We start from the raw sequence: 26,573 nt of genomic DNA on the forward strand, positions 1-26,573 counted from the left end.
ATGATGTATTATACCTTTACTCTTGCATATATACATATCTTCCTACTTTTTTAGCACCTGTTCTCATCCCAGCCATATTCCTCTTGACCAGACTGATGTCATATGTAGCTCCTTCTACCATCTGTTTCTTCTTTAGTCAATTCTGCATATTCCTATTTGCATTATCTTTCAAACCACCACTTATATTGCATCACCCCCAAGTTTAAGAGCACAAAGAAAGTCCCTACTGCATTCTCATTTAAAATTAAACTCATTAGCTTGATATTCTATGTACTCTGCAATCCAAAATCCAATTTAACTTTTTTAGGCCTCATCTCCTACCATGATCTCATGCATATCCTGTACTCTATTGGACTACTGTTCATTCCTTTTAAATAAATATCCTATTGCTTTTGCTCATATGTCCCCCCAACTCTTGAATCAATGTCATGTCATTAATTAATTTAGTCTCTAGTCATGTGTGCATTGGATGCTTGCTGTATGACATCACTGTGCTTGAAAATGGGATGGTTGGGCCAGGAATATTAGTCAAGTAGACCAAAATTGGATCCTAGTTCATCCTTCTTAAATAGAAAATTGAATAAGCCTCCTAATCTTCAGTTTCTTGGAGTAGGAGAACCTGGATTGAAATGCTCATTTATTGAAAAGTAATATTCTAAAAGTATCTCTGGGAAAAAGGGAGTGTGTTAAAATTTTGAGGAAATCCAAATCATTTATTTCAGTTAATGATCTTTCCACAAAATACCACTCAGTTTTTATCACATGACTTAGATATTATTTTCATTTCTTTTGAGTAAAAGATGTTCTGGTGCTCCCTCTGTGGGCAGAACCCTATGAGCAAGTGGTATTGTGTGCCCACAGTCACAAAGCTTAGAATTGATTCCCTCTTTGAGGGATTTATTAGCCTGACCTCTCTGAGCTGCCATTTCCTTATGTGGGCAATTGGGGAAATTCCATCTTTCTTACTAGTACAGTTGTTTGGAAGCTTTAATGACCGTGCCGTAGTGGTTAGTAGCTTATGTCCTTGACCAGAAAAAGTTAGATTTCTATTGCCCTTAGCTGCGTGACTTTGGTCATGTGGATTTGATTCTTTTTTTTTAATTTTCTTATTTGTAAAAAAGTAGACAGTAGAATGTATCTGGTGGACTTTAGTAAAATAATGTAGCTCAATATGCAGTAATGTTATTTTAATTACATAACATGCTGATCAAAACCTAATGTAAAATTTATTGTTATTCTCTGCCACTCACCCTGTCCCAGTGATTGCTGTAAATTTTCAATAGTCATGTTCTATCATTGGGAACTCAGCTTGCTTCCTATCTTTAAATATAAGGTCTTGTTAGATAGGATAATAAGTAAATGACATACAACAGTCTATTCTACTGTAAAAAGTTTTAGATTATGCTTTTTGTATTTGAAACACTTTTGAAGTATATAATCAGTAATCTTTGTATTTTCCACATGTATTGGGTGGTTATACTTTTCATATAATTATATATATGGTTAAAATCCTTTGACAATAATAAAAATGTAGCCAAGATATACATCAGCATGTTTTTCTGATTGTAGTAGAACTGTAAACACTTCAGATAAGGTGTTTTTCAGTATCTTGCGAAGAAGTACAAGCATTATGGCTAAGCTTCTCTTATGTAGGTATAGCAGATTCTTATTTACGTTTAAGTATTGTTATTTACTTGGAGCTATAATTCTTCTCATGTAGGTTGATCTTTTATTTAAATTCAAAGAGGTTGAAGTAAATGTAACCAGAACCTCAATTCATGAATATATCCCAGTTACTTCAATTTATGGATATTTTATCCAGTACTTATGCTATATAAAAGTTTGGTCTCCCAGCTTCTGGGATTTGGCTATATATATTTTTTTCTTCCTCATTCAAACTAATAGTCTTTTTAGGTTCTACACTGTAACTACTTTTGGCTCTAAAATATAAAGGCATTTTTTTTATGATGTTTTCTATTTCAAATTTATTTAGAACTTTTACAAATTAAGCTACATTTTAAGCATTTTACTCTGATTCTAAAAACTAAGACTGTATCTTCTAAAATAAAATTTCCATATATATCCTTTGATTTCTAAAGAAGTAATTTACTGTGTTCTTTTTCTTAACCACTTTTAGCCTGGGCTACCATTTTGCATTGCTAACAAATTTTCAGTGATTTTTCCATAGTTACTTTTAGCGTGTGTGTGTGTGTGTGTGTGTTTGTGTGTGTGTGTAATGTAGAATAAACTAGTTTTTGTTCTTTCCACATTCCCCACCCACTTTTGTGTTTTGAATCGGAGAGTCTCTGGCTCTGTATCCTTGCTTGGTCCTTTTGTCCATTGCCTGGGCTCTGACCTTTCTACCTGTCACATCTGTATGACAGCATCGTTTTTCTATCCCAAACAGTGAAGGGCCACACCATTTTCATCTTTATTTTGAATAATTCATTTGTGCATTTCTGTCTTTCACTTCTAAACTGTTACAAATAAAAGTAGAATTTTATGTATTTTTAACAATAAAGCAGTCATAGGTATTTGTGAGAAGACAAGGAGAGTTGGTGACTTTGGGCTTTTTGCATTGTCTCTAATCTTACTAGGCCAATTCATAACTACAATGCTGTAAGTCACACTGACTTAAAAAATTTCATGATAACTGGGATCCCTGGGAGCTGGGAGAGGTTCTTCTTCAATTAGGCTTCCTCTGTTGAACGTTGGAGCAGCCGTGCAGGGGCACTAGGGTATGGGTTTATTGCCTAAAGCCATGTTTTTGACAGCTGTCACCTTGCAGGACCTGGTCTACCTGTCCTCTCTCTCATAGCTAGCTCTGGTTGCCACAGTATATTTTGACTCTTCATCCAGCTCTCCCTCGCTTCCACATGCCAATAGGGGGTGTTTGACTGTTTCTGCCTTCCTATGCTGTATAGCTACCATCTCTTCCCCCGCTGCGCTTTCCTAGCCTCTGTATGGCATGGATCACTCTCATTTGCTTCCCCTTCATGGTGTGACTAATCTTAGAACTTAATCCAGCCTCATACATTCTTAATACTGTGAGTCGGGTACATTTGCAAAGAAGAGCATTCATTTGAACAACATGAATATTTACCATTAAATTTTGATTTCAAAGCCAGTGTGTTCTATATTTGAAAATATAATACTAAATTGTCCCTTTTGTTTTTGTTTAGTTAAATATTGCTGTAGCATTGATTATAGGTTTTGGTGCACGGCATGGACTAAATAGTCCATCCCTGCTCTCAGATACCTTATAATCTATGAGGTCAAAAGAGGACTAGAATCATCATGACTGTGATGAAGTAACAGAGGAGGGGTGAAAGGTGTTATGTGTACATTTCAGGTGGATGTGACATTTGGGCATGTATTCGGGGACTTTGCTCCAAAACACTGGAACTGCTTTGGATAAATGGTATTCACTTTGGGTCTTGAAGGAGTATAGCGGGAACCTGGTAGAACAAGGTTACGGAAACATGAAAATCGAGATAATTTTTGTTGGTGAGTAATTGTGTTGAGGGTTTAGTGTTCCTTTGTAGATAGTTGGATATTAGAACTTAAGTCTAGATTGTGAAAGTATCCAAATATATAATTGGAGAAGACAATATTGATCATGAAGACAAGGGGTTGAGTCTGTTACATTGATTTTGAATACAGGTTTCTTTAACCATTAAAGCCATTGATTTGGGAAGAGAGAGCCCATTAGGATGATAAAAAATAATGTCCTAAACCTAGGCTGTTGCAGTAGAGGTAGAAAGAATAAATCTGATAGGAGGAGGTTAGAATCAGTCTTGGTAATCAAGATGTGATTTCCTATGATTAAGACATTAAAAGTGGCTTGTGACAATTTTTGGAGAATGACCAGATTTCTAGGAGGTTGAGGAATAAATAGGAGGTGTAAGACATGGAAATGCTAAGAGAAACAGGAGGGATGTGTTTTGTTTTGTCTTGTTTTCAAATGATAGGAGGGATTGTTGCCTAGTTGCCTGCTGATGGGAAGAAGCCATTGCTTGTTTGATAGGGCTGTTTGCTCGAAATGTAGAGTTAAAGAGAATCTTGATTACCTTGCTTTAATAAGCCAGATTTCATCATGTTTCATATTTGATTAGTTCCTTCTGGAGTCTTTCAAAGACCCTTCTGGTTTCTACTGACTTAAATGGTTTTGTGTTACTGGAATATATCTTGTTGTCTATTTCTTCCAAACCAGATATTATAATGTATTAAATAACATTGGGCTTGATTCTTTTCCCAAGGGATTCTGACTGTTAAAATCCCTGTTCATGCTAAGGAACTTTTTAATGTTTGTTTGTTAGAAAATATGATATGACTCATGATTTTATTTTTTACCTTGTGCATGCATTGCTTGATGAAATGGGATGATGGAACTACTTACCAAATTTTCGCTTTTCTCGTCTATTGTTTTTCTACTATTAAGTAACACGTTAATGTGTAAAGTGTTATATTTTATAGTATATAACACTTGAAAATACAGAAATATATGAGCTTCAAAATAAAAGAGAATATAAAGGTTAATCTTCAGTCTGTGGTGAACTTTTTTTGCTACACTAATATTGTTTAGGGACTTTCTGTAAATAAGAAGATAAAAATCGGACCAGTTTCATAGTTACTTTTCAATTTCCCATGTGATTATAAATTTACCAGGTTGTTAATATTTGAACTATAATAATGATTCTGTGAATTTAAAAAAATCCTTGTGATTTTTAAGGTGGTCTGGAAAACCTCAGTAATTGTTACATAATTTAACTTCTTGATACTTCAGTTCTCATAGAAACAATTTTAATAATAAAAACATGGGTTGGCTTTTTTTTTTTAAACCCCGAGAGTGAGTGTGTGTGTGTGTGTGTGTGTGTGTGTGTGTGTGTGTATTATATTGCGATAATTTTTGGTTAATAATAATTACAAGATCTACAGTATCTTGAATTTTACTTTGTTAAATTTTTTTTTTTAAAGATTTTATTTATTTATTTGAGAGAGAGAGAATGAGAGACAGAGAGCAGGAGAGTGAAGAGGGCCAGAGGGAGAAGCAGACTCCCTGCTGAGCAGGGAGCCTGATGCGGGACTTGATCCCGGGACTCCAGGATCATGACCTGAGCCTAAGACTATTGCTTAACCAACTGAGGCACCCAGGCGCCCTACTTTGTTAAATTTTTTTAAAGTAGGAGCTTATTTTATTTATTTTTATTGAGATATAATTGACATATAACACTGTAAGTTTAAGAAGTACAAAGTATTAAAAGATGCATTTATATTTTGCAGTATGATCACCACCATAGTGTTAATTAATAACTCTTCCATGTCACATAATTATTTCTTTTTTTGTGGTGGGAAAAATTAAGTCTAATTTCTTAGCAACTTTAAAGTTTGGGATACAGTGGTGTTGACTCTGATCACTGTGTTGTGCATTAGATCCCCAGTGCTAAGCTCTTTATATACATTATCCTTATGTGGAACCTATAAGGTAGAGTTTCACATTATTATCCCCATTTTCTGGATGAGAGACATGAGTCTTAAAAGTCCTATAAGTTGCTAAAGGTCACAAAACAAGTACAACAATTTACATCTAACTGTAGGTTTCTCTGGCTCTGAAACCCATGCCATTGTCTAGTTTACTATAACTGTATAGGCAACGATCAGTTCTCCATGAACTGAGATTCCCCGGGTTGGGAGGGGGGTTGTGTCCCTGCATGTGTTTTGGGAGGTCTGTGAGGTCTGTTCCTTGAATGCATATGCTCTGTTAGGGGCTTTGCTCTGGTCCTCTGCCTAGAATGCTCTTTCCCCTGACACTCCCTCCTTAACTCTCCCTGGTCCTGTAGATCTTTGCTGGATTCCCCTCCTCTCACTGAGCTCTTTCCTCACCTCAGTGTACAGTGTTAACTTTAACTGCTGCATCCACTTTTCCCACCTTCTCCGTTCCCAGCTCCCCTTACCTTAGCCTGTTTTTAATAACACTTTCTCACATGCACATAAGTTATTTATTACATTTTTTTGGTATTTTTTTTTGTCCTGCCTATTAAAATATATGTTCCAGGAGGAAAGAAATATTATCTGTTTTATTCACTCATGTCTCAAATGCCTAGGACAGTGCCTGGCACATCATAGGCATTCAGTCATTGAATTGATAAATAAGTGGTTAGATGGATGAGAACTCCCTGAATTCATAAGGAAAATATCTTATTTGATGAGGCTATTCCTAGGAAAAGTGTTCATTGCTTTTATCAAGTTCTCAGTTTATCAGACTGTGCCCAGTGTCTACCCTAATGGGTAGTGATTCATATGCTCATAAATTGAGTTAAAAAAAAAAACCCACGGAAATGAAAACAGTAATCTGAAAAGATAATCTGTACTCCCATATTCATTGCAGCATTATTTACAATAGCCAAGATGTGGAAGCAACCTAAGTGTCCATCACTGGATGAATGGATAAACAAGATGTGGGGTGTGTGTTTGTGCACAGTGGAATATTATTCAGCCATAAAAAAATAAGGACATTTTTCTATTTGTGGCAACATGGATGGAACTTGAGGGCATTATGCTAAGTGAAACAAGTCCAGCCCAGAAAGACAAATACCATATGATCACACCTTACATGTGGAATCCAAAAGAAAAACAAAAAGCAAACTGTAGATACAAAGAACAGAGCGATAGTTGCCAGGGGCTTGGGGGTTGGGCAAAATTATTGAAGGTGGTCAAAAGGTACATATTTCCAGTTATAAAATAAATAAACCTGGGGGAGCAGTGGTACAGCATGGTGAGTATAGTTAATAATACTGTATAGTATATTTGAAAGTTGCTAAAAGTAGATCTTAAAAGTTCTCTTAAGAAAAAAATATCTGTAACTGTGTGTTATGATGGAGGTTAACTAGATTTATCGTGGCGATCATTGCACAATATATATAAATACTGAATCATTCTGTTGTGCTCCTGAAACTAATATAATGCTCTATGTCTGCTATATCTCATCTGAAAAAAAAGATGGATACCAGGTTTTCAGCTGTATATGATTCATAGAAATCAATAATATAGAGAACTAGTATGTACTAGTTCAGTTTAAACTTTACCTTGGGATCACTTTGAAAAGATAAATTGTGTTTTGTATTTTCAAATTAAAGATTGAAGAGTAACAAAATTCCTGTCCAATGATAACATTGTTCTAACATTGTATAAATTTTGAGCGTCACCATTTGATTCGGCAGGGCCCAGTGGTGGGAGTTAATACTACATTAAATGCTGTAAGTACACATTTTAAATGACCAGTTATAATCTAATATCTTCTTTCTGTTAATGTGCACATGTGATGTGTCTCGATTCAATTCCACAAGAATTGTACATGTACAGTATGCTATGAACTGTGCTAGGCACTGACCATCTCCTGGACAAAGAGCAGAGTCATGTTCTCAGTCATGTAAATGGCCATGATGCTGTGTAACAGATAACAGGAGCATGTATTGCAGATGCATCATATAGCTCAGGCCCACTGAGTTCTGGGCTCATGATAACGAGCCATCGGATCATCTGTTTCATTCTCTTGACAATCACACACTCTTGTTTTGCCCCATCTGTCTTGCACATGTGACCTGGTTAAAACTTCGAGTGCTGTTGATCAAAATGGGTAGGAATAAAAATTCCTGTTCACTTTATTTATTTGAGAGAGAGAGAATGAGAGAGAGAGAAAGCACATGAGAGCGAGGGAGGGTCAGAGGGAGAAGCAGACTCCCTGCTGAGCAGGGAGCCTGATGCGGGACTCGATTCAGGGACTCCAGGATCATGACCTGAGCCGAAGGCAGTCGCTTAACCAACTGAGCCACCCAGGCGCCCTCAAAAATTCCTGTTCACTTTAGTAGTGGCTTAATTAAGCCGTTTTATTAAAATTTTTTTCATTTTCAAGAAAAATGAAAAATTAGTTGTCTTATAAATAGATGCTCACCTTTGCTAGGAATCATGGGATTGCAAATTAAGATACTGATTTTTTTGGCTGTAGTTCAGCAAATATTAAAAATACTTGTCATATTTGGGCACCTGAATGGTACAGTCGGTTAAGCATCTGACTCTTGGTTTTGGCTCAGGTCGTGATCTCAGGGTTGTGATCTCAGGGTTGTGAGATGGAGCCTGTTGTCCGGCTTCATGTTCAGCGCAGTGTCTGCTTAAGTTTCTCCTTCTTCCCCTGCTCCTATCCACGGTGTGTGCTCTCTCTCTCAAATAAATAAATAAATCTTAAAAAAAAATACTTTTCATATCAAGTGTTTGCAATGATGTGGTCCAATAGCTGCACTCATGTAACTACAGATTGAAATGTAATTGATGAAGCCTTTCTGAAAGTGAATTTGGCAATATCTGCCTTTGATTTCAAAATTTTATGAATGGGAATATTACCCACAGAAATGTTTGCACATGGATAAGTATGTCATTGTTACAGTAGTAAAATACTGGAAACAAGTTATTGCTGCCATTTAATGGAAGATTGGCCATATTATTTTATATTTGTACTATAGAATACAGCCGTTGGAACAGTTGAGGTAAAAATAGCTGTGTAGATATTGGAAGATTTCTAAGACATGCTGTTAAATGAAAAGAATAAGTTTCACAGAGTATATATAATATGTTTAATTTCATATAAAGATTATACCTGAGTATATGGACTGATTATGTATATAAAAATGAAATTAAAGGGATTTTTTTTTTTTTTTTCCAAATTGCAACCATGATTAATTCTAAAGGAGCAACTTGGAATAGAATTATAGGGGCTAGGGTTAGGGGAAATTGGAGGGGGAGATGAACCATGAGGGAGACTCTGAAAAACAAACTGAGGGTTCTAGAGGGGAGGGAGATGCAGGGATGGGTTAGCCTGGTGATGGGTATTAAAGAGGGCATGTATTGAATGGAGCACTGGGTGTTTTACGCAAACAATGAGTCATGGAACAGTACATCAAAAACTAATGATATAATGTATGGTGATTAACATAACACAATAAAATAGAAAAAATGCAAAAAAAAAAGAATTATATGGGTGAAATGGGATTTCCATATTTTATTCTGTATACTTTAGCACTAGTTTTATCTTTTATTAGATGACTTAATGATGAGGACACACTCTTTATAACATTAAAAAAAAATTGCTGAAGAGATACATACACTCCAAAGCTGAGGTGGGTTGATTTCCTTTGCTTTAAATAATGTTTCTTTGCATTACTTCTCTCCCATTTTTTCCCTCAACATCTAACATCTTCTTTAAAATTTACTTGATTAACTTAAAATTAATGTTTTAATATTTAAAATTAAATTTATTTTTATAAATGCATAGTGTCTTTTATTAAAAAGTTGAATTCATTCTTGGGACAAGCTTGGAATCACTTCCTTTTAGCAAATGGAACATGACCAGATAAACATCTTTGTGTCAAGTGCCATGATTTGAAGGTAGTAACTCGATAAAGACTAGCAAATTAGAGATTTCTAAAGCAGATTAGTTTTCTGAGGAACAGTAATGATAGATATTAAATGAACCTTTAATTTATTTGTTCCCATTTATAAGACAAAAGATTAAGTCTGGTAGAATAACAGTTGTTTCACATTCCCATTAAGAATGTGGATAATGTCCAAAATGAAGCACATATAATAAGCACCGTCCATGGTACTCTTCTGTCTTGAAGAGTTTCATGATAAACCTCTAAAAATTTACTTATTAAATCTCAAAGTTTATTATCTAGCCATCCTAGCACATAGAATATTTTTTTCAGAATCAGTACATCCAAATATTTGAAAATGTACAATTATGAAATAGATTTATTTTTATAGACTTAAAAACTTTAATAGGTATGCTTTTAGTAAACAAAAGTTATATATTCTTTAAAATGTGTTTTCAGGGGCGCCTGGGTGGCTCAGTTCGTTAAGCGTCTGCCTTCGGCTCAGGTCATGATTGCAGGGTCCTGGGGTCGAGCCCCGCGTCGGGCTCCCTGCTCTGCGGGGAGCCTGCTTCTCCCTCTGGCCCTCATCCCACTCGTGCTCGCTCTCTTTCTATCTCAGATAAAATCTTAAAAAAAATAAAAAATAAAATTTGTTTTTAGACTTGCCTTGCTACTTTTCACATACTCTGAAATCCAACTCTTATCCTTTCCAGGTTGGTCACTGGTCATTTCTCCATGTGGAAACTTTTATACAATCACATCATAATCAGTTAAACCAAGGATATTTTATTTGTACTATACTGAAAAGTACCTGTGGAGTCTCCAGTCCTAAATTTCTAGTTTTTTACAGTTTAAACTGAACTTCTTTCCTTTTTATTTTTCTTTTGTGCTAAACAAAATAAATGCAGTTGGTAATTGAAAGCCATTAAGACATATGCTCTTACCCGTTCCTTACAAAAATTTCTCCAAATTAAAAATAAATCGACAACTGGATTCTGTTTTCTGTTTTTGAAAGTAATTCATTATCTTCAAGTCACCTTTAAGAATATCTATGGCAACTTAATAGTTCAAAAATGAAACCTATATGAGAGAGGAGACAAATATTAGTAATTAGTGAATTTAGATGCAAGGTACATTGTGTTGAATATATTTATTCAGTTTTCTGTAGGTTTGAAATTTTCCAAAAAAACATTTATTTTTTAGGAAAAGAAAATTATATATAACCCACGTTCTTAACATTTTCTTTAAAACAGCAAAGTGAATTTACTCTTAGCTGAATATGGTCATTTCAGCTCATGAGGTAAAAAGTAGTTCACAGTCCCCAATTATGATTTCTCTGTAAGAAATAGAAGGTCACAGAACTCAGGGCAATTTCATCTGCAGCTGCTTCTCTTGTGTTTATAGTCTCCCACATTCTGTCTCCGACACATGGATGTTGATATTAGTACCTACTTGATTCTGGCCGTGTTTTCAAATTCATGTTTCTCTAGGTTGTTACTGTTAGTAATCCAGTGCCTTCCAGGAGAACCAAGCTTCAGGTTTAGAACACTGGAATCTGGAATGGAGTGAGATGTTGAGAGCACCAAGATGCCTGAGGAAAACCTGACTGTGGAGTTGTGCTTTAACGAATTGCTCAGTTTGCTCTCTGGAAGAAGTTCTTATCTTTACAGGCTGCCTTCTTCTGACCTGGCCTCATTTTGTCCAGGAAGCTCTTACTATTCATTATTCGTGATGTTCTCTGCAGCTTCTTTCCCAGCCCTCCTTATGAATGTATAAAGAGACATGGGAATGGGACTGATCTCCTGTGCCTCGTTCAGCGGTGCATCTCCTCCACGTCTGTCTGCTCAGAGCATAGCTCGTTGTGAAGTGACGAGAGCTGGGCAATTTTGAGTGCTCTGGGGAGAGCCTCACCAGGCAAGCTCCATTTTGCATTTACACCTTGTGGTGGTGCTGGTCATGTGTGTGTTTGTCTTCTTTACAGGTCACCTGCCCCACTCTCAGAATGCTCTCCCTCGACTATGATAGATTTATATGTGCACACTTGATTTAGTGGATTGGTAGCTGTGTGACAAAGGATGGGTTACTTAACCAGTCTGAGCATTCAGCTCTCTAGTTGTAGAACAGGAACAGCATCTATATGTAGTCCCTGGCACATTCATGAAAGTGTTTAATGTTATGACCACTCTAGATAAATGTTTTCTCTCTTTCTACCCATCTTCATCCTGTGAGGTAATTGTTCCGTATAAAGTATTTTTCAGTGTTTAACTAAAATATCCCTAAGATAAAATAAAATGCTTTGTTCCGAGTCCCTAACAGGTGTAATTATTAAACACTAAAAATAAATGTTACACTTGAGGCCCTCGTATTTAGGTAGGTGCCTTGCTGAAGGGAATAGTTGGGGTGAAATGCACCCCAGCTTCGTGAACCTTCCAAGGGGACCCCTTTCTTTAGTCTCAGAGGGGTGACCAGAGGCGCTACAGTGTCTAATCCCCTTCTCACTGGCCTTTTATGCAAGTCATGTTTGATGGTAGATAAGAATGGTCCTTTTGCTGTTAGAGTGGTTTGTTGTTGTTATGAATGCATTCATTGATAGTAATTCATTTGTTGGTTGGTTCAAATAAGATTTAAACATTTGGTATATGAATATCCCTGTTAGGATGTAAAACGAAAGGAAGCAATAATCTGGCCAAGTATGATTAAGTGTCAAAAGGAGTGTTGATACTTTATATTATTGATTTTCTTTATTAATCTTCTAAGAACTCACCTTTCTTTCTAGTAGTACTCACGACTACTTTAGTAAGTCAGAGCCCACAGTTGGCTCCTACCTGATGGTGCTGATGTCTTCCCAGCTCTGTTCGATGACACAATGTCAGTAGCTTGTGGTCTGTGGGTGGGGTGGGGTATTTGTATCACAGGTGTTGGCAAATGCTACAAATTAGGTCTTTTTTTTTTTTTTCCTTTGAGAGCCAGTTGTTAGGCATGGATCAGTGCCTTCCTGTTTCTGTCACATCTTCACACCAACTGCCGGAAGCTTTTGGCTACCCCTCCAAGTCACTGCTTTGGCAGTCCTTCATTGCATTGATTTTTTTCTTTAACCTGAGTGGTCAAACTTCTGATTATCCCAAGTGGATTTCCTCATGTATGTGTCTACTGCTTTTACCAGCCTACCCACCTCTCTCTCCATGAGGCCCTGGAAGATTTGCCAGAAGGGTGTTGGGTCAGGTTACAATTTCCCAGTGCTTTCTTAGTGGCATTGCTTTGATAGAAACCTCAGGATTTTGTCCAAGGTTGTAATTTAAAACTAACCCTTTTAAGCTTTCTAGTCCTATTAGAGAAGCAAGGTAAGGCTAGGTGTTCTTTAGGGGTGTTTTATTAATGGTGTCATAGAATTTTAAGTGCATTGGGAAGACACCTGCAGCATAGCAGGCCTCTCCTTAGGCTTGTGGAGTACAATATATGTGCTCCTATTTTAAAAAACATGATTTGGATCTTGATGGTGTTTCTTTAAACTGTCAGAAGAAAGGAGGTCTGTAAGTGCACGTCTCTTTTGACCTAGTCACATACGTTTGACTCAACTGCTTTGACCTTGGCAACGTTATTACTGGTGTCACAAATTTTCACATGGTTTAATGATTCTTTTAAGAAGATGGAATTGTATTAATACCTGACTTCCTACCCTAAAGAATATTTATAGGTTCCCCCCGCACAAGTTCCCTGCAATTCGATTTTTACAAAGAATTCTCATATGTAAAGATGATTTTCACAGTGATGGAGAACAGAGACAAGGGGGTGTGGCCAGATGAGGAGTGGGTTTCACATTTTATGTCCAAGAGATGGCCAGAGCTTGAGAAATGCAACCTGCTGATACAGATCCCTGAATCGGGCAACTGGGGATTACGGAGAGAAGGAAGAATCAGGATGAAAGAGCGATGAGACTTATTTTAGAAATTGCCTAATGACAGATTCAGGGTTTTGAATAGGAAATGGTATTTGGTATTCAAAAGATTTCTTAAATAAGGGGAAAAAAAAGGTAGCTCTGGCCCTTGAAAAGCTAATCTGAATAACAAAGGCTGAGCTGACTTTACAGGAAAAGTGTGAAAGGCTTCTGAATGTACTTCCCTCTTCTTTGTCTTTATCTGAAGATGCCGCACATTGTTCATGCGCATAAACATGTCTACCCTCTAGAGTCCTGGTATTAAATGGATAGGTGTTGTGGCTTTTAAAAATATACTTACTGTTGAATGTTTTAAAATTTATTTTAATCTGTTATTAGTTACAAAGTCTGTTTCCTACTGATGGAAACTGATAAACTTTGAGAGGGAAAATTCCTATTGCAAGTACCCCAGATCAACCTGGTCTATTATTTGGAGAACAAGTGGGGCGGACAGCTTGATACTCTTTTACTGGAATATTTCAAGAGTAAAACAGTTTCTGTCCCTGAGTATGACCTAAATAAATATTTCAAACGTTTTATTTTTGTAACTAAAAGTAACTAGTGTCTGTTGTGTTTTATATTTTTTATTTGTCCTATATATCATTTATTCAATCATTTTATACTAAAAATTATAATGAGGCTCTTTGTTCTGAAGGCATCTCTTTCTGGTAAATATTGATAAGACAGTCTTTCATATAAAATGAGCTGAAGTTGTTTAGTCCATTTGCAAATCATGAATTCCAGATTTAATTATATCCCAAGGGAACAACCTGAGGAAACCAAAAGTACTGACATAATGGATCAAATTGTGTAATCAAAAGCAAATGATATGGTTATTAAATCTAATGAAATGATCTCCCAGAATTTAATTCATTTCTCTGATTCAAGAAATTTTAGTAATAAGTGAATGTGTTGAAATGGACATTCTAGGCAGTCACTGCTCCTAAACAGATCTTTCCTCTAGACTGTTTTTGCTTGGAAATATTTCTAAAGGTTACACCTTAAAGGAGAGAATTGATATCTTTTGGGACATGGGTGAAAGGAAAGGTGACAGGAAGTGAAAGTAGGGGTCCTTATTAAAAGGCAGAAGGAAAGCAGTGAAAGGAGAAAATTGCTTTTATAAGGAACGGTATGTTCCTTCATTTCACACAAAATGAACACAAACCATAAATTGGTCATCTAGATGACATCTTAAAGGAGTAATATTACTAGTCTATAAAGATTTTGTTAAAATTCTTAGAAAAGATAAGCTCCTGATAAATGATTGAAATGAATAAAAAATCTACAGGGAGGGTATGTGACCATTTCACAAACATGGTGATATATTCAGTCTCACTAGTAATGTTGAATTCAAACTAGAATGACAACAAGGCTTCTTGTTGATCAGATTAACTAAGGCGCGCGCGCGCGTGCGCGCGCGCGTGTGTGTGTGTGTGTGTGTGTGTGTGTGTGTGTGTGTCTGTCTCAGGGTAGCCAGTCAAGAACTGAGAAGGGTCTAAAATTTTATCTTGTTACAAGCTAACTAGTTAGCCTGCTACAGTTGCGTGGATGGTGATGGAGGACGAGACTCTGGGTCAGAGATGAAAGGTTTTACGACTGTCAGCACAGGCAGCAGCACGAGCATCAGCATATTTGGTTCGGTTCCTCTTATCCCCAAACTCATGGAAGTGTCACCAATGGCCCAGAAATAAGGCCTGCATACTCTGTGGGTTATGTTATAGCAGTTATGGTACCTCCCTTGGGAGGGAGGTACTACCTGTGTTCTCAAGACTTGCAAATATGCCAGGTTCTGATAGAGAATTGTCTTCCAGTATAGACCATAAAAGTTGTGAAATGGACAGTTTAATATGAGTCTGGTAGAAATATCAATTGATTTGGTCCTTTCAGAAAATAAGTGAGCACTGAGCTCTTTAAAATGATGATGTCATTTGAAGCATTCTATTTTAGACTCCTTTCAGAGAACATAATCCTAAATATTGAAATGTTTTTATTTAGAAATCTATGATGACTGGAGTTGAAAAGTAGCCTATGATAAGTGAATTGATGGAATATTAAATCATTTAAAAATGTATAATTTGAAATAAAATACATCAATTAAAACATGTCTATTTTATTGCTGTTCCTGTGTAAGCAAAGAAAAATATGATTTCAAAACACTAGAAATACCAAATGTAAGGTGAGAAAGCTAGGACTCATCTTGATCAGTACATTGTTTTCTTGGGGAGCATGACATACTTTAATCATGTCATTACTTACAGTCATGACATACTATAATCATTATTATCATAATTATAACCAAACTTTCGTATAAGATAGAAGACAGATTTATTTTTAAAACCAAATGATACTTTATAAATAAAGATTTAGTTTTACTTATGTACAAGGGGGGTCTTATTACTTAATCATTGTGAGGCAGTGTTTCAAGTATTTGACATTAATTAATTCCTATGATTGTCAGAAACTCAGTAGGTAGTACTCTTCCCAGTCTATAAATGAGTAAACTGAGGCACAGAGAAGTTACATAATTTGTCAGAATCATGCAGAATCCATGTTTTTAACCACCAGGCTAAAGTGCTATACCAAATATAACACATGTCTAATACTTTAGGTTAGTTGTATTTCTTTAATATCTTAATTTTGTTTGGCATTTTTATCACATTCTGGGTATTAGAGACAATGCAGTAATGCATAGCTAATTAGTTTTTTTAATGTTAATCTCTAATGTTATTATAAACTGTTAAACCATGATCTAAAATTGGCATTCAAACTAATCATTGCTATGTACCCTGTGTCAAACATATAATCGGTTTCATTTTGTTTAAGAGAATGCATTCTCTCAATCCCCAGGAAATCTACCACCTAGTTTTTACTTCATTGAATTCAACTAGAAAATTGAGTGAAAGCATTTTTTTTTTAAGCTACTTACTTTATCCAAGCTATTTACTGGTTTCAAGTAAGTTAATGACTACATTTCATTTGTGAAATTATAATATTGCATTGGGAAGTAATAAACCAGTACACATTCTAATATATGTTTACATGCATGGATTTTGCTATAGGACCTATGTGTTACTCTTTACTTGCTTATTAACAATTTAAAATAATGTAGAACTCTGGGGACTGCTATATGTTTTCTTAGTAAGCCCTTCAAAATTATTAATGGTGAAATATGTATTTATCATTTAGGAAAACAGAATAAAAAATATGTATCTTGGTCCTTAATGAAAGTCCTCTTAGGTATTTGTGCACCACAGGGCTCAATGATGAACTTGCCTGGGTGTGACTCTTCTTCACTCATTCACACATCCGTTCTTTCTTTGGTTCTGTTTAATTGAAATTTCTTCTGGTTATCTAATTTATATGGCATCTTAAGAAGTCTTTTTCTCATCTTAATCTTTCTCCCATTCCGAATACTACATCCAGAAAGTGATTTTTAAAAAAATCTCTGCTTGATTTCTAAGACTGATTAAATATGATACATATCAATACCAATGCATAATCCCATCTTTATACTTCCTTATAAGATTGTTTTATTTTTAGGCCCTTGATTCTATGCAAAGTCACTTTTCAGAGAAATTATAATGTAGTGATATTATGTAATACAAAATCCTTTATAAAAGTATTGTAAGGTTTAAAAAAACCAATAAAAATAGCCTTTATTGTAAGAAGATTTTGTGCTCATGGTAAAAATACTTAATTCTATAAAGACACAATAAAAATCACTTGTAATCTTGCCACCCAAATATAACCACTGGTAAAATTTCCTGATGTTCATTCTTCCTGTGTTTATCTTAAAATGACACCCATCCCCCAATTTTGATAGTAATTCTCACTCCATGTGAAAGTTCATTTATTATATGTTCAGAATTTAATGTTTTGTGGGCTTTTTTTTTTAACAACATAAATTTTATTATATTTTCTTTTCTCATAGATCCTGACCCTGACACTAACTAGTTGGCTAGGATCACATGCATTACTTACTAGCTTTGGTCACTCTTCCTTGAGTAAAATGGAGTGAAAAAACATGGCACATCTCGAACCATAGGCCTTTTGATGCCAATTTCAAAATCCCAGTTCAGCCACTGCAGGGAAAGGTGAAATCTTTTCTAGGCCTAATTTCTCATAATGAGAATTCCTACTTTGTTGTGAGGATTAAATGAAAAAGTGTATATGCAGTTTGTGTTGTGTTATAGATGTTTAGTAAAACTGGTTCTTTATCTTTTCTCTAAAAATTTTATTTTTATACGTAAGGTGCTGTGCACATAGTGGTATCTCTGAGTCGCTCACAGCTTCCGAGACAGATCAAGTTACTTCCTTTATTCCAATTAGGAATGTAGGGTGTGGTGACATGAATAAGGATGTAGCCGAGGTGGGTGGGTCTCTGCCCAGCTCCGTCATTCATTGCACCGCTGCACATGCTGGGCATACCCAGTACATTTCTAGACATAATCTCACGTAGAGTGTGTAGTAAACCTTATTAACAAATACTTTGCATGTCAGCAACACAGCTCTGTTATCCAAACTGCATTGTGCATAGATTACTGGGTACTTGTCATGTGGTTATGTTGCTAACTTACATTTGGGAAAAAGTTTCACATGTAATTCATTAGAAGTCCCATATATTTTGGGGCACCTGGGTGGCTCAGTTGTTTAGTGGCTGACTCTTGATTTTGGCTCAGGTCATGATCTCAGGGTCCTGGGATCAAGCGCCATCTGGGGCTCTGCACTCAGGGCCAAGTTGGCTTGAGATTCTCTCTCTCTCTCTCTCACCCTCTCTCTCGCCTGCTACCCCTGCCCCCACTTGCACGCTTATGCACTCTCTCTCTCTAAAATAAAATACATCTTGGGGCGCAGGGTGGCTCAGTTGGTTAAGCGACTGCCTTCGGCTCAGGTCATGATCCTGGGGTCCTGGGATTGAGCCCCGCATCGGGCTCCCTGCTCAGCAGGAAGCCTGCTTCTTCTTCTCCCACTCTCCCTGCTTGTGTTCCCTCTCGCTGTGTCTCTCTCTGTCAAATACATAAATAAAATCTTTAAAACAAAAAATAAAATACATCTTTAAACTAAAATCCTATTGTTTTGTTTATTAGAATATGCTTAAGGGTTGTGTTGAGGATTAAACTGAGGTTGTATCGAAGACTAAAGAAGTAGATTCTCTACTAAATGGCACATCGTAGGTCCTCAATATATATTAGCAATTATCATTTTTATTTTTTGTTATGTATTATAAAATCTGTAAGTTTCTTGCCTCTTTAAGTGATTTGCACTGATGACTAGCAAGAAATGTTTGTTTCAGTTTTTTATTGATTTAAATGAAAGTTTATTTTATTTTATTTTATTTTTTTTAAAGATTTTATTTATTTATTTGAGAGAGAGAGAGAATGAGAGATAGAGAGCACGAGAGGGAAGAGGGTCAGAGGGAGAAGCAGACTCCCCGCTGAGCAGGGAGCCCGATGCGGGACTCGATCCCGGGACTCCAGGATCATGACCTGAGCCGAAGGCAGTCGCTTAACCAACTGAGCCACCCAGGCGCCCATGAAAGTTTATTTTAAAATTATTTTAGTTCCTTCAAATATTAATTTTGAAATCATTTTTAAGCCAAGGAGAAAATTTTGTTTTTTTTAAGATTTTATTTATTTGACAGAGAGAGACACAGCGAGAGAGGGAACACAAGCAGGGGGAGTGGGAGAGGGAGAAGCAGGCTTCCCGCAGAGCAGGGAGCCCGATGTGGGGCTCGATCCCAGGACCCTGAGATCATGACCTGAGCCAAAGGCAGACATTTAACGACTGAGCCACCAGGTGCCCTGAGAAAATGTTTTTTGAATGAAAAAAAATACACACACACACACACACACACACATATTTTAAACATATGTTATTTTAATATACCACTGAGTGAGATAAGTCTTTTTTACTTACCTGGGTATTACTTACTTCACCCCCAAAATAAAACATTTTAAAATGTCACCTCAGTAAGGTTTAGAATGTTATTAGAAAGGCAAGATGGTCAGATGACAAAATCCATACATTTCAACAATCCATAAATTAGAATAGTTTTTTTAGGAATGTTTTAAAGAAAACAATTGGGTGTTATTCTGGTACACAAGCCCCCTATGAAACCAGATTGATAAGGTTGATTAAAATCATATCATCTAATGGGTGGCTGCCTGGCCATTCCTGTGTGGTGGGGGGACTAGAAATAGTACAGAGGCACTTCATGCATAGCAGGTGCCTTCAGTAATTGCTGACGTGGTGATAGACACTTCGAGTGGTCATCTCTTTGGCATAAATATGGATAGGAGTGAGGCAGATAATGCCAGGTGGGATGCTGGGGTTAGTTATTGAATTCAGTGATTCTTAGTAAGGATTAATATGTAAAGCTTCTTTTGTGTTTCATGGGGGCACAGGAAAAAATGGAAGAATTAAGTGAAGGAAGAGATTCCAGTATATGATTGGATATTGGACCAGATGTCTTCTAGTACGATTCCTCCATGCCCTGAAATTCTAATAATCTATGAGAAGCAGACTTACATTTTGGAACTTAATTTTGAGATTCCACTCTGCGTGTAACAGGTGCAAAGATACATACTTTTTGTTGTTCTCTGTAGTGAGATAGCTTTCATAAATCAGCACCATCTGTTCTTCTTTTAAAGACTCTTCTCTTGCCTTGGGTTGTGTGGAGTCATGTTGTGTATGTTCCAAGACAGGAAATGTTTCATTTCTGTAGTAAATGAAAATTTCATGGGCTGTGTTAAAATACTGTGTTTGCCATTACATTTGATCAGTATTAGCTTGAGATGAGAATGTTTGGAATCCTGTTGAGGGGATGAAGCTCACATTTAATACTCGACATCACAAGTATTGAATCATTCCTAATATAAGCCACAATTATTTGGTGTTGATCTCTGGGTTCTTTGGTGTACAGTTTATGTTATAATGAACTGCACTGTATTTAAAAGTATAACGGTTATTAATTCCCCAATATAGTACAAGAAAATATTTTTAAGAGGTCTTATTATCCAGTATTGTTTATCTTTAAAGGATTTGAATCATTTTTTTTCATAAATGTTTTTACTCAAGTAGAATATAAGGACCATGAAGTAAAATTATATTACACATTTCCTAATTTTGTTTGTTTAGGAGGTTGCTATAGATTTACCATTCTCAGTTGAGAAATCCCCCTCCCCTAGATATTTTCAGTTGTTTTCCACATGTGATGGGAAATCACTTTTCCCTGGTGATTTGACCAATTAAATCAAGTCGTGGCAACATTAACACAAAAGCCTTCTGGAATCCTATTTGTAATACCTAGGGGATGTGGAAAGAGATTCCCCGTGGAATTATTTTTCTCCAAATCTGATCCCCCCAAAAGTGATTTAATTCATGCTGTGAATATCCAAGTAAAAATTTTTTGGGGGGAGATGCTGTAGCTCATTAGTAGTTAATGTGTCTCTCATTAAGTTTGGAAAGTCTTGGAGGCATTCTAAAAAGTGTGAAAAAGACTGTTTACTTGAGCATTTTTGTAGCAATATAATTGAACCCATTAAATTATTTATTGTTAAGAATAATAAAACCACGAAAAATATTGTAAATTTGTTTAAAAAGATACCATCAGAACTTTAATTTCCTTTTGTGTTTCCTAAACATAAAGATCAAAGATAGCTGTGCAGGAAATTAAAGGAGGCAAATAACTAGTTTTTTATAAAATGTTTTTAAAATGATAAATTATTTCTTAAAATTATAGGCATTTTTTCAAGTAATAACTATTCACAATATTTAATTCCTTGGAACTCGGAGTTTAAATATAGATATACAGGTGGTTGGTTTCTAGATAAAGTTTTATTGTGTTGCTGTAAAGCAGAATGTGTGCTTTTCATTTCCTTGCTTTTATAAGCAAACCAGTTAACAAGTTTGTCCTCTTATTTCGTATGGTGATCGATGGAGGCAGCATTCAGTTAAGTGTTCTAATTACAGATCCTTTTCCTTCTTTGCAATGACTTCTACTTACAGTTTTGGATGTGTGTGTGTGTGTGTGTGTGTGTGTGTGTGTGTGTGTGTGTGTGTGTGTGTGTGTGTGTGTGTGTGTGTGTGTGTGTGTGTGTGTGTGTGTGTGTGTTTAAATCTGTGACTATAGAGAAGATATTTAGGACTCAAGCAGGAAAAAATACAACTAGATAATTTTTGAAAAAGAAGTTTAGCCGAATTCTATTTTCTTTAAACACATAGTTCATGTTAGTGCTTGTGATTTCAGAATATCGTCCCTTGGTTCTGTAAGGGCTTTTTAAGTTGAGGGTTAGCCTTGATAGTATTCATAGTATGGAAGAGAATAAGATTAATTTTTTCTAGAAGCAGAGAACAAATAAATTCATATGTCTTCATCTCCACTTGTCTAATACACATTCCTAACCAGATCTAAAACTCATCCTCCTCACCCAAGCTTATCACATTTTCACTTTCTCTTATTCTTTTCTCTCCTTTGACTAGAACGCTTCCATCTTTTAAAAAAAAATTCTGCTTAGATCCGTATAATATGGTAATAAGGCAAAAGAGTAACAAAATTTTTCCCTTCTTCTGCATGAGAATTTAAACTTCGGTTATTTTTTGGCTCTCTTTTTCTGAAAACCTGATAAAGGCTTCCATCCACTGTCTTCATATGGTAAAAGTGATCTCTGATTAGTAAATTGCATATGGACTCAGAAAACTATAAACATGTGACAAGCAGCTTTGCCAGTGGTGTTGTTTTGAGGTACCTACTTCTCTGAGGCCTGAGGCTTGGAAGCCCGAGCAGACTGATGGGAGTCTTTTCCTGCACCTGAGCTAGGACCCACGGAGTAGCTCCGGGACAGTTACGCGGACTGCTCCTCCCAAGGATGCTGCCTTGCTGGCAGTTTGGGCTTTCAGCCTTCGGTACTTTGGGCATCTCAAATATGTAGTCAGAATAAAAATACAAAAATAATACTAGAAGGCTTTTAATGAAAAAGTGAGCACCCTCTTCTCCTCCTGATTCTTCCAGTCACTCTCCCCAGAGGACCTTTTATGTAGATATTTATTCTTGTATTTACTTCCATGTTTCTAAATAAAATATTTAGGTTGCTCTTTCCTGGCTACCAGTTACTGACATCTGTTGACTTGCACTGTGGGAGATGAAGGTTTTTCCTTTTCTGCCACTTAATAACTGCTGTGTTCCCATCTCCTCGCTAGTGTTACATCAGATGTCTAAGTGAAGTCAGTAGCCAGTGTCACATTAGTTGGCAGTTTGTGGCTCACTGCATGACCAAGTAGGTACTCTGATTTTTTTCCCCCCTATACATTTTCCTTTGTTGTTCCTGGAGTCCATTGCTTTTGACCTTTTAAAAATCTATTTTGTTTTATCTCTATATTTCTGAACTTTCCCCCCACATTCTCTAACAGGTCTGTTAAAAAATAATTCCCAAATGTTCAAAAATATCAGACCAATTATTAATTTCTTTTTTTCTTAGGGAGATAGACTTTCCAGACTTCTGTATCCTGTTGCTCTAATCTGACTTGGCGGCTTCTTCTCTGAGCTGTCTTTTCACCTTATTCTGGGACTTTCCTTGGTTCTGTCCATTGCTTTATTGAATTTCTTGGATTTTGCTGGAGCATATCCAAAAATAGCTTACTACGAAAGGGTCCATGGGAAATAAAGACTTCGCATATCTGAAGATTTTTTTTCAACTTTCATACTTGATTTTTGTTTGTTTGGTTGGTTGAACATAGAAATCCCCACTGAAAAATTTGTTTTAATATAGAAGGTATGACTCTGTTATCTAGTAGAATTCAATGTTACTTTAAAAAGCATTGTTAGGATAAGGCGTTTTGTTACTGACAGTCCTAGTTTTAGTTTGCTAGCAATCATACAAATGCTACCATTTGGCAATGCTTAGATTAAGCTCTGTTGTTGGGAGATAATTCTCCGTTTTTCTCTTCCATTTTCGTATGTCTTGAGAGCAGAGGCCTTTGTTGTGGACTATCCTTGCAAGGATGTATGTACAGCAAACAGCCTTGGAAGATCAATATAGTGTCTCCCTCCATAGTAATGGGCAGACATGCTGCTGCCTTCCCTAAGCTTAGGTTTATTCTGTGTGCACCAGTGTTCCTGGTTCTCTTCACATCGCTTTGTAAGAATTTTAGCTGCAGAAAAGTGTGTAACAGGATGATACTTCATTGCCGTAATAAACTGTCCTTTGTCTCAGACCCAGGGGGTCTCATTTTTTCCCACTAGCATCCATGAAGCGATGCAGGCTAACTTAGGAGCTTTTAAGTGGGATAAAATCATAGACTCTTCATAGTGGGGTTTTTTTTTTTTTTAAGATTTTATTTATTTGTCAGAGAGAGAGAGAGACCATGTGAGCGCATGAGCAGGGAGAGTGGCAGGCAGAGGGAGAAGCAGATTCCCTTCTGAGCAGGGAGCCCGATGTGGGACTCGATCCCAGGACCCTGGGATCGTGACCTGAGTCGAAGGCAGACACTTAACTGACTGAGCCACCCAGGCATACCTCTTCATAGTTCTTGACATCTGCTTTTCCTCTGAAAATTTCCTCAACCAGTAACCCGTAGTGTTTTCCTCCTTGTGCCATTTATTTGATTGTATACATCATTTAGCTGTTTGTATTTTTTAATGTGTATTCTCATTTCAAAGACATTTTACAACGAAGGTACTTTGTATGTAGCAAAATGCAACAAATATCAGGTTTTATGAATGTTTCTAAAATGTAGATTTTGTATTTAATTGAGTAGGTAATATGTTTAATATTAAGTTGTCTTGTAAGGCAAAAAGTATGAATGGATGAATATGTTACTCTTAAAATATAATTGTGTAACATTGCCTTAAATTGTTTATTTGCGGTATGTCTTATATGTCATGTATTATTTATTTCTCTTTTCAGTACTAGCTAACATTTACTGCGCAATTATTATGTGTTAGGCACCATGTTATGCTTGTTACACAAATTATCTTATCCCTCTCAGTAGTCCTAGGAAGATGTTTTTATTGTTTGTATTTTACAGAAGAAGGGATAGAAATATAGAAGAGGTATGTAACTTGCCTAAGGATATAAAATTGGCAAATGGTAGAGTTGGTACTCACACCCAACTCTCTTTAATTCTTGAACCCAAACTCTGCTATAAAATGCTATAAAATGGAGAGAAGGGAAAAGATAAAAAGAATATTTTCTCACCTGGAAGTTTTTAACATTGTGTAGTTTAAATTAATATTTTAGGCCTTCAGTATTGATTTGACATAAATAAAAGCCAAGTTTCATTTTCTGTGTCTATAATGGAATTCAGTATATAACTTGTGCTAAAAGTAACTATGTTCACTCACAGCTTTTTAGAAGTACAAAACAACAAAATAAAGCAGCACAGGAGTTGATATTTACCCATCCAGAAGTTGGGAAATTTTAAGTTGTGGTTCCCATAGCAATTGCAGCTCAGCCTCAGGGCAGTGAATGTTGTGATCTAAACTGAACACCATATGCAGCAGCATGAAATAATATTCTGCATGCTCTTGGGGGCCTGATAATGGCCACTCTGGGAACAAAGAATGTGTAAATTATCAGTTACTGTTTTATCACTGTAGTTTGGGGCATTTCATTTATGTGGCTGTTTCATAGTATAACTTAGGTGTTTTCACTGGTTATACATCATGGTAACATTTCAGTGGGGCTTAAATTATTAATGAATCCTGAAATGAAATGTTTTTAACTTGAAAGATTATTTTTGTGTTTTCCATCTGATTTATAAACAATCACTTTGCTCTCCTCCTTACCCCCACCGCCAGTGGAAAAGCCTAATTTCAGGAGTTCTTGTTTACATTTAAAGTGTGGTCCTTAGGCAGGTTCAAGATGCTGGTTAACCTTTGAAATGTATTGTGTGCTTGTGCTTAAAAGAGATAGATGACTAAGAAGTGCATATTAGAGCCTCTTAAATCATAGGATCATCGATCTTCAAGTACCTTTACTTCATGCAGTACACTGCCATTGAAGACACATCTGTCTACAACTCATGGAAAAACTTGGTGCCTTCACCTTATTTTGGTGGATTCGCAGAGGAATTGTCAATTAGGTATTATCAGCTGCTCTGTGTTGCCTTAATATTGCGTGAAGAATTTAAAATATTGCTTGACACTGTGCTGAACCTACAACCTTTGTTTACCATTTTGTTGATTGATGTCTTTGTTGATGGCATATAAATTTCTACTCTGAGTCTCTCAAATACATGATTAAAAATATAAAATTTTTCTTTAATGGTAGATTCCCATATAGGTGGTTTAATAAATTCACATAGAAAATCACCGTTACTAAATTTATATAGTGGAAAGGATAGACCTAACAAATTATGTTTGTATAAGTTATACATACAAACTTCCAAGAAACAGATTAAATAAATTTTATTTATGTGTATTTGGAAACTTATTACCCCAAAGATTTCTAGGGATGATTTTGTTTTTATTAGCAAAATATATAGAGTATCTACTGGGTACCAGATACTGTGGATCCAAGGTGAAGCACACTGAGCCACTTAGCCACTATGATTGGAGATTCCAAGTCTTTTCCAAATATTCTAGTTTGGTTAAAAAGACCTTTGATATCAGTCAGCCATGTTTATCATTTGAATTATCCTGAAAAGCCAACTTAACTATGAACTCCTTAATGAAAAGATGATGGTCAAGGTTATAAAATGAGGCATATTCTTGAGTGGCATTTCATTTATTTTTAGGAGCCATCACATTTATTTCACATGCACCTTTTGTAGTACCAGCGTACTCACCCAGTTTCTACAACATGTTGGAACATAATGTCTTACAATATTGCCTTCATAAAAGGAGGGATATGAAAGTGGGGGTTGATTATTTTGCTGTTTGTCCCTCTCCCTATGGTTGGTCCTTCATAATAGGAGTAAACAGAAGTGGTTCTTTGTGGCTAAGATCTTAATGCCTTCATAGATACCTCTGGATAACCAGTCAGCTGGCTTAGGGTAACTTTATGTGAAATTTCAGAGGATGAAAGATTTGAGTCTAGGATGGTACTTACTGCATGCTCATTTTGACAAGCTGGTTTAGTAGGAACTGAGGAACATTGAAGATTTTGGTAGTTGTTAAGGTTTTTAATGGTCTTAACTATTTGGATTAGTAAAAATTTTAAACAAGTATCACCTGTACCCTGCACATTTATTTATTAACGTAGCATTGTGGTAAT

The 26,573-nt window shown here is 36.1% G+C and overlaps 1 protein-coding gene across 9 annotated transcripts in view; it reads left to right on the forward strand.

The window, feature by feature from the left end:
• The window catches only part of PARD3 (par-3 family cell polarity regulator), a 646,927-nt gene that overhangs the window by 337,319 nt on the left and 283,035 nt on the right, over nucleotides 1-26,573 (forward strand). The gene's annotated exons all lie outside the window — the stretch shown is intronic.

Source organism: Zalophus californianus, chromosome 9 (assembly GCF_009762305.2).
Source record: "Zalophus californianus isolate mZalCal1 chromosome 9, mZalCal1.pri.v2, whole genome shotgun sequence".
Classification (NCBI taxonomy): Eukaryota; Metazoa; Chordata; class Mammalia; order Carnivora; family Otariidae; genus Zalophus; species Zalophus californianus.